The 15,990-nt window shown below is 38.8% G+C and overlaps 1 protein-coding gene across 1 annotated transcript in view; it reads left to right on the plus strand.

Annotated features, from left to right (window-relative positions):
• Positions 1–269: 269 nt before the first annotated feature.
• The window catches only part of LOC140171863 (uncharacterized), a 38,941-nt gene continuing 23,220 nt past the window's right edge, over positions 270–15,990 (plus strand). The window contains exon 1 of the mRNA XM_072195197.1: positions 270–391. The gene's annotated coding sequence lies outside the window, so the exon portion shown is untranslated. The remainder of the gene's footprint in view (positions 392–15,990) is intronic.

The raw sequence follows: 15,990 nt of genomic DNA on the forward strand, positions 1-15,990 counted from the left end.
ATGAAGAGCAAATTAACATACAGTTGATGTAAGTTTATTTAAAATAGCTGATATTGGAAATTAATTATACGATAAATAAACATTTAAATGACTATTAAATCCATCTAACCCCTAATAAATAAATTTGTATCGTAATATAAATGAACTTTATAATAATATTATTTTACATTATTAATATATTGAAAATTTTAATCCTGCTATATTTTGGTTTAAATTTAGGGAGACGCTCAGGAAGAGCTTGTAGGCAGCCTCATCTCAGCGTACATTGTCCAATTTTTGTACTGATTTATTGAATTAGTCATCGGGAATGGAGATCATGAGATTTTCATTTACAGCGATTCCCACGATTGATCAATTGATGACATGACATGCATGCATGATTTGAGGATAGGTAAGCTTAATCTAGTTTGTCTGACAGCATAATTTTACTGTAGGATATATATTTTTTTATTCTTAATGTAAATGCTAGGTAAGCCTGTGCTGTGGGTAAGCTTTATGTTAATTAAACAAGTACGAACTACGAAGTCAATATTCATGACCAGCAGGGGGCAGGGCCAGGGGTAGAGGTTATTGATCGACTCAAGAATGTCAATCTTGCTGGCTCATAACCAATCCAGATTGCAAAATGTGTGGTTTTCTCGTTGAGGTGTCATCCGATATTTGTACTCGAGAATCTGCTACAAATTGTCAACAGGTTTTCCACGCGCGCACAACGCGTTGTGTATGCCATTTGCCACGGGTGGTTTTTTGCGTGGTCAACGAAAAACCCACGTTTTTGCCACGGGAACCCGTCGCGATATCATCGCGTGTAGGGCGGTTAGTTTATTTCGATCTGTACTGTATTTGCCCAGCATGTGAAGTATTATGCTTTGATCACTACTAATTCATGTGCAATATATAGTTATAGCACTGACTAGTCTAGTATTGATGTACTTCACCATTAGGCTCATCAGAATGTTTATCGCGTCCTCACTTACACAGGATCGGCTACATACATACATGGTACTAGTAGTTGATGTTGCAAATAATGAAATTGCAATCAATGCATATTGAACATGCATCCAGTTGCTGAACAGAGAGAAGAAGTTCATGCTGTCGAATTCTGCACTCGTGCGTAGGTACCGGTATATTCGTCTCAGACTGAACACAGTACATACATCGTCATCACAGTGATGATCACACGCAACGGTTGAAATGTAAAGTTTTCCAACTTCAGTTGGTTCCTGAGGATGACTAAACTGAAGCGCAAGCAAACTGACCCTTGAAGCTAAAGAAACGCATAGTTACATATCGTCCTGGCTCCTGGGTGTATCGCACCATGTACAACAACACTGTTTCACTCGCTCGCCAACTCATCATCTGCCAACATCAACATCAACAACGTAACGTAAATGTTATGGCTCATTCCCATGATGCAATGCACGCATTAACCTAAAATCAATGGGAATTTATGTATACATGTAGATCTATACTTTTATTAGAAAATCATGAAATTTTACCCGAAAGACGCCGAATTTCGCTTAACTATTTCAGATTAAGATTTGAATATGTATTTCCATTACGTATATGTAAAAAACCAGACTTTGAGCTAGTTTGACCGAAATTGAGGGCGTTCTGTGCGCGATATCTCTCAATGCCCCTTTAAGGCCCGAAAGTCGGGGGTTGTTTTCCTGTGTTTTTCACTCCCGAGCTTGCAGAAAATCCAAATACATGGGGTGAAAATTAAATCTCGGGGGTGAAAAATATTTTGCAGTGTAGTCAGGGGTTAGTTCGCAACGCAAACTTAGAAAAACGGGCAAACAGATACATCAGTTATCGGTATGACATTTTCGTAATTGGTGACGCCCTATCTAAGTTTGCACTGAAGTGCCATCTCAGTTTTGGTGCTCCGACTTGGATCATGTGCTAATGAATTTTTATTTATTCTGGATAAAATAATGGAGTATTTATTACAATTTCAAGCATAGAAGTTTAGGTAAGAAGTACAAGAAGCTGTGTACATGTAATTTATATTATGACAAACATGCAACTATTTAAGCTACAGGAGCCTTGTATTTTTTAGTGCAAACTCTAATTGAAACCATGCAATTGCGTTGCACTAGCTTTTTGTATACACTTTGTCCCATACCGTTGTGCAGAGCTACTACGGTATGGGTTCCTCGTACTAGTCAGGGTAGGAGTAAGGTCCAAAAGTAGAGGGTCAGAGTTCACCCCCGAGCTTGCACAATGTGCAATGCACATATTCCCAATATAGAGTGTGAAAAATTAATATTTTTTAAATTTAGGGGGTCATTCACCCCTGATCTGTAGTCCTTCAAGGAGGACCACGCTCCATTTAGTACGATAGTCCACGCCGTCAGGCGTGGGTCCTTCTAGATTAGACATATCCTGACCTGGAAAGTCGAGGGAAATCTCAAACTGATTAACCACGCCTACTGACAGCTACTAATGATATTCAGCCAATCCGATTGACTAAATATCATCAATAGCTGTCAGTAGGTGTGGCTTGCCTACCTGCTACCAGAACACTAGCTTCCAGCTTGGAATTGACACCAGTATTGCGTAACAAAATTGATTATTAACCCTCTTCAGTTGCATGTGTTAATCCTGTTAGGCCGTGTAAAATTAATATTTTGGTTCTCGCCCCTCCCTCCTCAATTTCTGGGATTTGTCAGATTTTTTTTTTTTTTAGATTTTTCAATTTTTTAGACTTTGGAATGATTTATGAAATCTTCATACATATAAATAAGTTTATTAGAGAACAAGCATCACTTCCAAGTCTTTTTTGTGGTACTCTAGGGGTGTATCCTCAGAATCTCACATTTGAAAAAAAAAAAAAAAAGGGCCTCATCGTTCCTCGAGCACTGTTGGAGAAGACCGAAAACTACTGACAATGCTAATTTTACATTGGAAAAAAAAAAAAAAAAAAAAACACCTCCCTCCCTCATCAATTCATGAAAATCCTCTGGACGAGAACCAAAACATTAATTTTATACGGCCTTATAATACTCGGTTTTCTTCTTACCCTCAGTTCACTGACCTGTAGGTTGCACACAATCAATTCCTTTTGTCATCACTACATTTAATATTGTCCTGGTTAACCTCGATTCCTTACTATTTTTGTATAGAGGTTGTGCTTGAAATTATTGATTGCAGTGCAGTCCATTCAATCAAATGTTGTCATAAACCTATTTGATCGTAGTGCATTTGTTATGTGTGTGAGACGAACTGTCTCGGTAGATTGCAATCATGCTTTTGTTGAATGGATTTGAGTATACCGCCATATTTACGGTATGATACGTCATATGCATAACCTCTATTAATTGTGATAGTTGACCTATTCGTTTAACATGTTTAAGAAAAATATAGAATTGGAGGACACACGCTTCATAAAAACTTTGGGTTTCACTCATTTATTTACTTTAATTCCTTTTCTTGAAAAAAAAAAGAAGTTCAGCAAGTTCTTTCTTTCTTTCCTTCTTTCTTTCTTTCCTTCTCTCTTTTTTTCTTTCATTATTTAATACGGGCCTATAATTACATTTATTTCATGTATCATCATTTATGTTTTATTATTAACTAGCGGGAGACCCGCGCTTCGCGCGGGTCCCCGCTAGTTGAGTAAACGGGAGCGGTTAGTAAACGGGAGTGGTTGGTAAACATGGTAAACGGTGATGATAATCATGGTGTCTTGGTGTAGATTATTCATCCAGTATAGTAATGATCATGTTAGCTTGATCAACATAGGCTAATTATCCAGACCTGTGATAATGTTGTTAGGCCTACTCACTCAATCCCTCAGATTACTTTTGAAACAGCTCGTGACAGAATGATTGATTTTAACTTTATCCCAACAAACATAAAACATTAAGGTTAGAAGAGGTTGCTAGAAAACGTTTCAATTCCGGGTTATAATAGTATAAAACATGTAAGAAACATGTTTAAAAGTTGCAGCAAAACATTTCCGTATTTGTGGACTTTCACCCACCCCCTAACATTTTTACCATTTCGAGCTAATACTGAACAGTTAACGACTAATTCGGTCCCTGTTGGCTACATTTTAACATTCCCTCTGAAAAGTGGACTTTTTTGCAAATCTGTCACCCAATGACCCCCTTTTTTATCAGCTTACACCCAATGATCCCCCGAAATGGCTTCAAGACCTTTACTAGTTTCCAATTCTGAGGGGACACAACCCCATGCACGGGCGCGGGACACAATGAGGCTTCGTGGCCATTCAAGAAGGTGGCGGCAAAAACTTCGAGTGTGCCCCCCCCCCCCTTTCCCAAATTTCTGGATCCGCCACTGTCTCACAGAAGAAGTCAGTCACTTACACACATAGACATACCAACCTAGACCTATGACTGCTCATCCCTGACCGTGGCAGTAGGTGAAGCCCACAGAATTAGAGAAGGAGAACCGGGACTCCCTATACCGCCACGTACAATCGCGCCGTCAGCTATGGGGAGAAAATTGGGGGTATTCGGGTCCTTGCCGACGGTGCGCGGAGACGAACGAAAACAATTCTGCGTCTCATCTGAAGCGTCTTGGTACTCGCGTGCAGGTCGCATCAAGTGCGTCTCTCAAATGCGCCATCATCCATGTCGCGCTTGCATGGCGGCAAAAACTTCGAGTGTGCCCCCCCTTCGCCACTGTCTAGGCCTGCGCGCGGAAGCCAACATTAAATGCGTCCATACCATGCGCGGCAATGCGCGCGTGAAACTATGGTGCCGTATGCGGCGCAGGTGCGTGACTCGCCACTTACTGCATTTGACGCGTTTGCTGTCATGACCTAATCCATAAGGTTATTGACCTCAACGGCCTAGCAACCGACCATTTTTTTTGTTATTTCCATAGTGATTGAATAGTTTTGCAAAAATGAACGTCAGATGGTTTAATGGCAATATGTACCCGATCAATGTACGAATAAATCAGAGCTGAAAGTCAAATCATCTCGGAGCCTGCTTCTGGACAAGATTTAGCGACTTCCTTTTATTTATATAGATGTGTGTTCATTAATTATTCATTTATTTATTTTATTTTCGTTGATTGATTTATATATTGCCATTGATCAGGCTTCTATAGCTTATATCGTGAAATTATGATTTCTTTCATTTTTGCTTGCTTACTTTTTTGTTTAGAGATTTTTAGATCAAAGACTAATCATATCAGAACCAGAGTATTAATGATTATTGATGCTTAATCAGTCACTAATGAATGATTATCATGCATATGAATTATAAAGGAATGCAATTTGTAATTGAATTATAGAATGAATGATTGGTAGATTGGTTGATTGAGAGACTGATTAATTTGAGATTGATGAAGTTATGAGCGGTCAATAACTATTTGGCTGACTGATTGAGATTGCCAGATCTAACACTATGGACCACAATGGCCTCATCCTAATGACATAGTTCAATAACCTCAATTAAATACTCAATAGTGCAAATTTGACCTCAAGTTTCAGAGTATGAGTTTTGTATCCAAATTTTCAAAGGTCATTCAATGACTATACAAATGCATTGGGGTTAAAGAATTGTGCCCTTATTAATTATAGATGAGCATGTTGTGGATCCTAGTGTAAGACCATGAAGAGACAATTGAGAGACTGATTATAAATTGAGTGGTTGCTTGACTACTCGATTACTTAATTGATTGATATTTTAACACCAAGATACGGTACATTAATTGCGAGACTACAATGTAATTTGTTAATAATTGATCGATTGATCGAAGGAATGATTATTGATTGATACTTGATGAGTAGTTCAATAATTGACTGACTATTATCGATATATCAATCTAATAAGTTATTGTGATTCTATTATATTATATTATTATATTGATTGATTGGATGACCATATCAATTAATTGATTAATCAATCAATTCAATAATGATTCTGATTGTTTTCTTGATTGTTTGTTGAATACTTATTGGACGGATCGTTGGTTGAATGAACCAACGATTGAGTGATTAATCAAAGAATCCTTGAACTTGAAGAACAGTTTGCATCCATTTTTGAAAATCGGAGCAACTTTTAATTTTTCACCCTAGCGTGCAAATTGACCTTGGACCTGTCGAACCTCAAAACTCAATATGTCCTACGTGCGCAATAATGTTGCACTTTTGTGATCCTTAGACCCAGACAAATAATTTGACACGTTTTTAGTGAATTTGGAGCATTTTTGCCCCCCATATGACATGAGCATGTAGGGTGTTTGAGGGTCTTTTTGGAGGGTCACGGAGTTCCAATATATATATAGCTTGGTAGACCAAAGTTTTGAATTCAGCATACCCGAATTAAACAAAACAATTTGGTTGCCAGCTATTACGCGAACTTGCCGCTTGATGCTTAAATAAGCACATTTCCAAAATAGAGCCAGACTAAAATAACAACACTGATTTTACAAAATAAATCAATATGATATCACGATTTAGGCCTACACTGGTCGAAACCCAGCTACTTCAAAAGTGTGAAGTGTTTTGATCCATGCAATCTCATAATCAATCGATTGAGATGATGACTAGCGTACTCGTCCCAGTTACATAACAGATGCGGTTAAATAATGGGCGGGGTTACCAACCATATTTGGAGTTATTACGTTGTCATTAACTGGGTTGGTTCTGGTCACTGCTTATGGTAATTCGATTGCGCTGCTGGGGGTAGAGCACCAATCTATAAGGACCAACGCCTGACGGCGTTGATAATAGTGCTACATATTGCGTTGGTCCTGTATGGACTACTGATCTGGGGTTAACGCTACCCCTGTTCATGACAATGAAATGACAATTTAAATCCACACCCATAACTAGCTCGAGATACTCTACCTAAAATACAGGTTTACATTTACTATCTTACATTATCTTGCTGTATTTCAGCTAGAGCTCCAAACGACAAGCTTCCGGGTTTTTTGGAGAACAATACTGTTACGTAAGATGAAGAAGAAACCCGCCTCGGAGCCCGCCCTACTCATTATTTCATTGTACTTATTGCAATTTGCCTCACACATTACGTAATCAACACAAAGCTTTTGTGAGGATTAGTGAGTGGATAAGAAATTGACAGTGGAGGATACGAAGGACACACCGATTGTTCTTCTTCTTCTTCTTCCTTATAAGTGCCTCCCTCATATGTATGAGTATTGTCGCACTGCGTACAGACAAGCTGTACTTATTTTTTTACTCTGGAACCTAGAGTAGATGAGTGTATTTTGAAGTACAGTCAACATGACCGGGATGATCCCCTGCTCTTTTCGAATAGCCTCAGACGTTCTTTAACGTGCACACTACATTAATGTGAGAAAATATGCATGTACACAGGACCGACAGCTTAAAGTGCCCTCCGAAGCACTAAGCAAGTAGAGTGAAGTGTCTTGCTCAAGGACACAAAGAGCCGGACCTGGGATTCGAACCCTTGACCCTTGGGTTCACAGTCCTATGCCTTAACCGCTAGGCCACGCTCTCCTCTCTTAGTTAGTTGTCAATCATGAATTGCCGCAACGTATTAATATTTTACTGCATGGCATTCCGCAAACACCAAGACAAATTATGCCGTATTTTTCCAAAGATCATCTCATATGAAGTAAGCTGAATGCGATCTGTACTTTTGTAACATTCCGATCGCTTTTGATCACCTATTATCGGCGAATTTGCTTGAAAACATGTGAGTTCATGTTGTGTAAACATAATTAGCATAGACACAAATGAAATTACGATGCAATACAATGCAATTTGAATGCGAAGCAGATCTATAGAAATAACGTTGCCCGGTTTTATGCAGAATTAGACCCTGTCTGCCCATAACCCATAAGCTTATTATAGGTATGCCAGGCCCAGGTGAATTCAAATTTGCCATCAAACTGCATCATTTTATATATCAAATTAAAGCCCTTGAGTAAAGAAAGCCAATACTGAAAACCTTTTTGTCATAGCACTTTCCGAAGCAAAGTTACATCTTGTCAAAGATCAGACTGCCTTACAAGCCTGTATCACGTTTCAGCGAAAGAACGTCTGTAGCACATACCTGTTTTTAATGACGTTGCAACAATGTTTCTATTGTCAGCAATAACACCTTGCATTCATACTTTTGAGTTTGTATGGAGCACGTTCGCATTACACATTATAAATAAGTGAAATCAGAATATCCTGAAAGGAATTTAGGTAACTAATTGAACGACACTGACCTCGCAGCAGCTAATGTTTTCATGTAAACATGGCGTCATTAGACTTTTTTAGCCTACGTTTCGTAACCTACTATCGGATCGTTGAAACAAGAAAATCTCATTCCCCGGCCTCATTCACGAATTCACTCACCTTCCTACACCACCAGTTGAAATAAAACTCGAAACATCCCGTGTTATTCCTCAAAACTACATGCACCTTCATTAATAAAAAATTGAAATCCTAGTAGAAATCCGTTATCGAAAATTGTTTGATATAAAACGTCAACAAAAGTAATTTTTCTGAAGAGTAGATACCTCATGTCAAAATGGCGGCTCGCAGTCGCATCTCCTCCCGGCATCTCCTGCTTTGTATGTGTACCCAGGTCACGGTCTGTCTACGTGATGAACAGTCAAGGTCAGAGGACAGCGCAACCTGTCTGCTGCCATGCCGTAATATAGCGTGCACAACAACAGCCTAATATGGGCATAATGGCTCCGCCCAATGAACCATATACGGCGCTGTCAATCATCCTTATTCACAATTGCCTTTGTCGAACAGACTTTTACGCAGGTAAGAGCTCACGCTGTCCTCACTTTAGCGATTAGGATCGACGAGCGTCAGGCCGACACAATCTGGTTGTGTAGGAGACTATCATCGTGATGCCCATGTAAGGCCACGTTGGAACCATTGGATTACGGAAGAAATATTCATTACCAGGACTGAAGCAAATGTGGCCATTTCTATGTTTGTACCGGGCAAGTACCGGACATTTTTCAACACGGAGCTAGCGGAAATTACAGCAAATTCGTCCAAAGGTAAGCAAAGGGTTGGGGATCGCATTTTTAACTTTGACTAAACTGTTTCGGAATTAAGGCACGCTAAAAGTAGACCATTTCGAGGGCTGTATTTGGTGTACATGTGACGTTTTGAACAGAGTAAAAAACAACCATTTATTCGCTATTGCTGATATATACTCGCCGAATCATGTACCAATACACAAGGTATTGGTACATGAGATCAGGTATAGTCAAAGATTGACTTTCATCAAAAAGATTCTGCTAGCAAAATTCCCCAAAACAGCATTACGGGGGTGTTTCTAGATCTTGGTCTCATGACGATAGCAGCTTTTTTAATGGAACTGCTATCAAAATCCTCTGAAATTCCATGTGCGTAGTCTCTCATCACCAAAAAAAAATCATATATTTGGGTCAAGTGAAGTATTTATGAAGGTTTCCTTTAGCAAGCGGTTCTTTTAAATTTCAATGTAAATTTGTATTGCCGGTTTAGGCCATTTTGGCTGACTAGCAAATGTGTTAACTGAGGTTTCCCTGTCATACCTACTTATTAGGGGCTGTGCAATAATTACGAGCTCCCCTTCCAGGGGGGTAAAAAAACGGCTCGCCAAAAATCGTTTGCCCCCCCCCCCTTGCACATGCCAAATTTGCAAACCTTAAATGGTCTATACATGTTGCGAGCAAAGTGAGCCGGAAAATTTGCATATTTAAGCGTTTCCGTACGGTTTTCCTAAGGCTACATGTAAGCCTTTTTAGGCCCTTTACAATTGATTCTTAGTTTCCTGTTTCTCGCTCGCGTCTATAGTAGAGAATTGCAAAATATTTAATTATTCTATTCATATTTTGGATTTTCTCTTTTAAAATAACTTTTAATGACTCCCATTTGCTACTTCCTGACTTTGATCATATCAATTATAAATAATGATGAATAAACAAAGAACATAACTGTACCATTACTTATGTATAAAATAGTGTCTGACCGATCAGGTCCTTATCTGAATCGGCCGATTGGCCGATCAATTCCCTCTTTGATCTGCCGATTCGATCACCGATTACCAATTCCCCAATTGTAAACAATGGCTGCCATCGCCATGAGTAAATTTCACCCGTATGTTGAAAGGGTACTTGTACGCAAAGTATTACCATAATTATGTATGCTATGAGCACAAAAATACACTCCCGTGCTCATTTACAATACTTAATTTGACCATGATTATTCTAAGTTCAATTTACCTTTTCCCCCTGATATCCGAGTCCGTCGAATCATTTGATCGCCCCATTTTAATATTGTGTTTACGTTCAAATCAGTATTGAGTTTTGCACACGGCCCGTAGCTCTCTCCAATCTGACACGCACGTGTGTAACTCGGAACCGGAAGTAAGAACTACAGTTGTACATATTCATCTGTTGGCCATACGGAGTACGTACATGTGCATGCGGGGAATTACCTGATTATCTCAGCTGCGTGCCTGAATCACGGTATGATTATAGGTTTATCGCCTACAAAGCTTGTTCTTTGCTAAATTTCGCTTGATTTAACTAGTCTAATTCAAAAAAATATACCAATAAATGAATACTTGTTAAGCTTCTACAATTACTTTCATGATATTGGGTGATCGGTGCATTACATCGGCGGATGAAGGAAAAATCGGCCGATGCAGATCACTACCGATAAGCTAATAATCGGTCCGATTCGGAAGCTACCGATCTGATCGGTCAGTCTCTAGTATAAAATCAAACATACCGTATTTCGTCAAATAGTCGCCCCCCCTCAAATAAACGCCCCCCCACCACTTTTTGCAACCAAGATGTTTCAAGAATTCCGATATTTCCATGCTATCTTGTGTAGTAAGCTTACCAAGTTGCGCACATGGTCCATAATAGCGTCAATAATTGGCGAAAATCTGGATCAGAAACCCGGAAGTGAGCCAGAAGTCAGAAATTGACCTTGAATAAATGCCCCCCTTGGGAAAATGTAACGCCCGAAGCGTTTATTTGACAAAATACGGTAGTTGTAAAATAATTTAATGCATGTTAAAACGGGTAGGTTGCGACCACTTGTTTTAAAATAAAAAAATAATAGATACCGTAATTAATAATTAAAAGTCACCTCATCCCTTATTTTCAACCATGAAACAGGAAACTAAGAATCAATTGTAAAGGGAAACAAGAATGTGTGCGTAAAATCACTTGCCCCCCCCCCCTCTCGGCTTGCCAAAAATAATTATTGCACAGCCCCTTATAGTTGTTAAAGCCTTAAATAAAAAAAATGATAAATGCAGATACATATAGCGCTTTATGCCGTAAACAGCCTCAAAGCACTTTACATTTATTCCGCCGTCATTAGAATCTATGTCGGAACCATGTTTGCAACCTACAATTGGCGCAGGGTCCATCAGTACAACGACTGTGACAACCCCTAACAGCTTCCCATTGTACCTGGGTGGGGTGAGGCAAGCGAGGCATGAGCGCCTTGCCCAAGGGCACAACACGGTGGTGGGACGGGGACTCGAACCCATGCACATCAAGCAAGCTCTCAGATTATGAGTCCAAGGCCGTAACCACTGAACCATCGTGCCCTTAATGTACGATCATTTTCAGAATATACCTTTATTTTTTCCAAACCGATTTTTGGCATACCGGTATTTGTAATGTTCCAACTTAAATCTATGAGCAAAAGTTCAAATTCACCCTGTTTGTAGTAAAACGGGATGATTTACTGTTGGTCCGACATATATTATCATAATTTTCGGATTGATGATAATATGTCGGAACGATCCCAAATCTTAATCTCCTACGAAGCCAGTTTGGGAGCGTAACCCAACTGGCTGCGTAACTCTGAGGCTGCACTCGGCGTCCTAATCCAAAAAGTGCAAGATATTTCGAGTGTTAGAGGTGAAGTTTATGATGTTGTTTCTTTGCAATTTCCAATGTTTTTCACGTCCAATTGTATTGGGAACTTTCATAATGATTGCATATTAGGCCACTAACAGTCAATTTTGAGTTTTCCGTCACATAATTTCTGAAAACAAGTGAGGTAACTTTTTCATTATTCATTATTTTTCTGCCTTTCATTATATGACCAACACGCATGTAAAATGTGTTGTTATTTGCCTCTCACTCACTTGAAGATGGATGTTTAGCCCAAATGAGATTCAAAAGTAAAAAGAGTCTGCAAGGTTAACAGCAAAATGTATGTTTTGATTTTGATTTTTCCACAAAAAATAAAGGGATATTCATAATTTTGTTTGCAAATATAACCAGTTTTTTGGAAAATCACAATAATGAATTCAAGTGAGGGTCAGAAAATGAAGTGAGGGCGGGTGACGGGAAACTCAAAATTGACTTTCACACGCCTTATCATTTTGGAAGAAAAAAGAAAAATCTAAAAATTTAAAAAGATCGTACATTAATGCTTTAAAGCAGTTTTACCATACTGGCGCGAGTATAATCCCACCTTCGAGTAAAGTCCCACCCCCCAAAATTTGTATGCATTTTGAAATCATTAATAGAGTATGACATGAGTACCGTATTCGTTCCAATAAGCGCCCATGCCCCAATAAGCACCCACCCAGGGTATTTTCAAAAATGCTAAAGGGTACCATTAAAAAAGTGACGGATAGATGTTGAAAACAATGGCTGCCCATAGCTGGGGGATTTATAAGTCCTGTGTAAACTTGCAATACATTTTTGCATCAGAAAAGCTACCAGAACATCTCAGGACCCTTTTGTAACATACATAAATTTGTCTCTAATAAACTAATAAAATAAAAATTAGGTAAACCATGTAAAAAATAAGCACCCACCCAAGATGACTTTGCTAAGCGCCCTGGGCGATTAGGCCGGGTCAGATTTGATTGCAGGGTCAAATAATTTAAAAACAATTCATTTAGTAGGCCTATTAAGACGGCTCCGAGCCGACTTCAATTCAACACCATGCATGCTTTAATTGCGAATCTCAAGTCTTTATAGGCCTATAAAGTGTCAGTGTTACATTTACAATTTTACAAATCGAGTTCGGGCCCTTTTTTGTTTTAAAAAGCAATGATAGTGTAAAAATGGTCCACCAAATGGCTTCAATTAGGTCTTCATTTTGCAAAAGTTTCTCACTTCTGAGGGGGGCATATCCCCCCTCAGACACCCCCCTGTGTGCGCAACTTTATGTTTACATCTAAAGCAATATCGGGTAATTTATAAAGGTCAAAACTTGTCCATGAATGGCTTCAATTGGGCCGTCATTTCGCAAATTTTCTGCCTTTTCAAACATAAAATTTTACACAATAAATAGTGCAAAAATAGTCCACCAAATTGCTTCAATTAGGCCTTCAGTTTACAAAATTTTCTTTACAAATGGCTTCAATTGGGCTGTTTTTCTCCAATTTTAGGCTTTTTCAAACTAAAATTTTACACAATAATAGTGACAAAATGGTCCACCAAATGGCTTTAAATGGGTCTACATTTTCCAAAAGTTTCTAACTTCTGAGGGGGGCACATCCACCCTCAGACACCCCTACGTCGCGCAAGCGCTCCGGGATGGCCGCTTCGCGGCCATTACTTACATTTTTCCCCAAAAATTGGCCCCCCCTCTGACTGCACTGGATCCGCCACTGCTCACTAGTGCTCAATAGTACCGGTCATATTTATCATTTGGAAGACAAAAATTAATTGACACCAAAGAATGAATAATGAATTCTCCCTCATCAAATTTTTCAAACATCCCAACAGGAAACTCAGAATCCATTGCAGATGGCCTTATTATTGTCATGAATATTGTCATAGCCGTAGTTTTACACTTTACCAGCTAGGACGAACAAACAAGACGTAAGACGAATAGCGATATGCACACAGATTATACATCAAGAGGGACAGTGCTTAAAATGTGTGTATAATCTTGCCGATCATAAATATTATCATGATCATTAGGCTAATGAAAGTTGATTCTTAGTTTCCCATCACCCGCCCGCATCACCTTTTCAATTTGACCAAAACTTTAATTATTTTCATAAAAAGTCAATTACCGGTATCTGAAAATTGAGATGGAAATAATTAACATTGAACCTCTCAAAATGTCTGACATCCCCTGCTGATCATAATCAGCAGTTTTTCTTAGTTGTAGGTGTAGAGGATGTAGTAAAAAATGGAAATTTAAGGAATACCTAATCATGTTTCTTTAAAACAAATTCAAATCTAGATCTGTTGCTTAATGTCTGTAATGATGATCTAAGCATTAATACCTGTTTTGAGATGGTCTTTCATCAACAATATGTGACCATCCAGCACAACTGAGCCCTGAAGTCGCCAATCATCATTTTTGAGATATTCAACCAAAATATTCTGCTTGAAATTAGCTTTAAAATGATGTATATCATGTCTATAGTACTTGACATTTAAGTAGTGGAAAATCAATAAAACAGTCAATAAATCCTTTGTTTCCTATTGTTTATTGTTAAGTTCAATGGAGCATATCTCAATAGTGGCACTGGCGACATCCGGGCTCAGTTGTGCTGGATGGTCACATATCTAGGTAATAGCATGGAAGAAAGAGATAAGAAGGAACCACAATGACTTCGATCCGCCAAGTTTTAATCCGCTTATCTATTGACGCATGAAAAGAAAAGCTATCAATGGTACTTCCTTTCATGTATGATCCATTTACCGCGATCGATGCTTGGCGAAATCATTACTGGAAAAAAACTATAACAAACCCATCCACGAACAAACAAATACTACCCGGGAGTAAGATTCTGGAATTTCACTGATGCTTTGAACATGTATAGTATAGCCTTGTTTTAGGATCTACAGTCAAACTGTTTTCTTGATCGTGTTGTGTAGAAAATGTCCTTTAACACATCGAAAAGGTCATCAAAATCGGCCGTTTTTTTGCTGAGTTTCATCTTTATCAAATAATGTAAGATTTTGGTGACTTTTTCGATGAAAAATAGATGTAAAATGTTCTTAAATAATGCACAATGTTCCGGTTGAGTCCGGTACATGAAACCTGTTTAATTTAATAGCTTTCATGTACCGGTTGAGTCCGGTACATGAAACCTGTTTAATTTAATAGCTTATATGTGTATAATCGTAACTAGCTAACTCGTTTCAGTGCCAAAGATTGCCAACACTGAGAAAAAAGTCATCAAAGTTCGGGAAAATTGGGCAAAATGGAAGAAAGAGATGTAGGCCATCAATGACCGATGATCACGTCACCAGAGAAAATCCTACAGGGTGCTTGCACGGAAGGTCATTAGTTCAAATCATCCTCCAGACACGCTCCAAAAGACATGCAAATACATGGAGTACAATACCAATCACCTATTTAACGCATGAGGGTATTGATCAAAGTAAATCCTCATGAATAACAATGTCAATGAAATGTCGGTAAAGGGAGTGGACAAAGTGAATGCGTTCGTTGTGGTTCCTTCTTATCTCTTTCTTCCATGGTAATAGCCATACAAATAAAATCTGTAAACAGATGCATCAGTAGGCTTGTAGATAAAATTGGTTAGATTTTTGTTCATCAAATCCAATAAATATACATTTGTACTCTCTGACTTGACCTTTTGCCATCCAGGCTGATGGCTTGATCACAATTTATCTGTTATCTGGTCCACTGCATTTCCTACGGTGTTTGGATGCAATCTCACTCCTCAGGATCAAAGTTTGTTTTAGCAGTGGATCATATACTTGACTCAGAGAGAAAGAGCCGTCATTGCCGTTGATTGCTTTGGCCCCTTCTTGCGGATCTGAAATGATTAGAATCAGAGAACTCTGATTCTTCTTGATATGACATTTGAGTCTTTGTCTCAGGCGGCATAGGAAGCGCAACACGTGACGTACGAGGCTGGCGAAGATACAGGGCTGACAGCCCCATTCAAAATACACGGTTAGCAATTACAAATGGAAAATTAACATACTTGCAGTGCGGTACTTTGTCGAACCCCAACGGTTTTAGAGTAAGATAATTTTGCTTTGACACCACATAACAAATTTAGAATTGTTTGTGAAGATTTTATGATTACCGTATTTCGTTGA

Source organism: Amphiura filiformis, chromosome 15, assembly GCF_039555335.1.
Source record: "Amphiura filiformis chromosome 15, Afil_fr2py, whole genome shotgun sequence".
Taxonomy (NCBI): Eukaryota; Metazoa; Echinodermata; class Ophiuroidea; order Amphilepidida; family Amphiuridae; genus Amphiura; species Amphiura filiformis.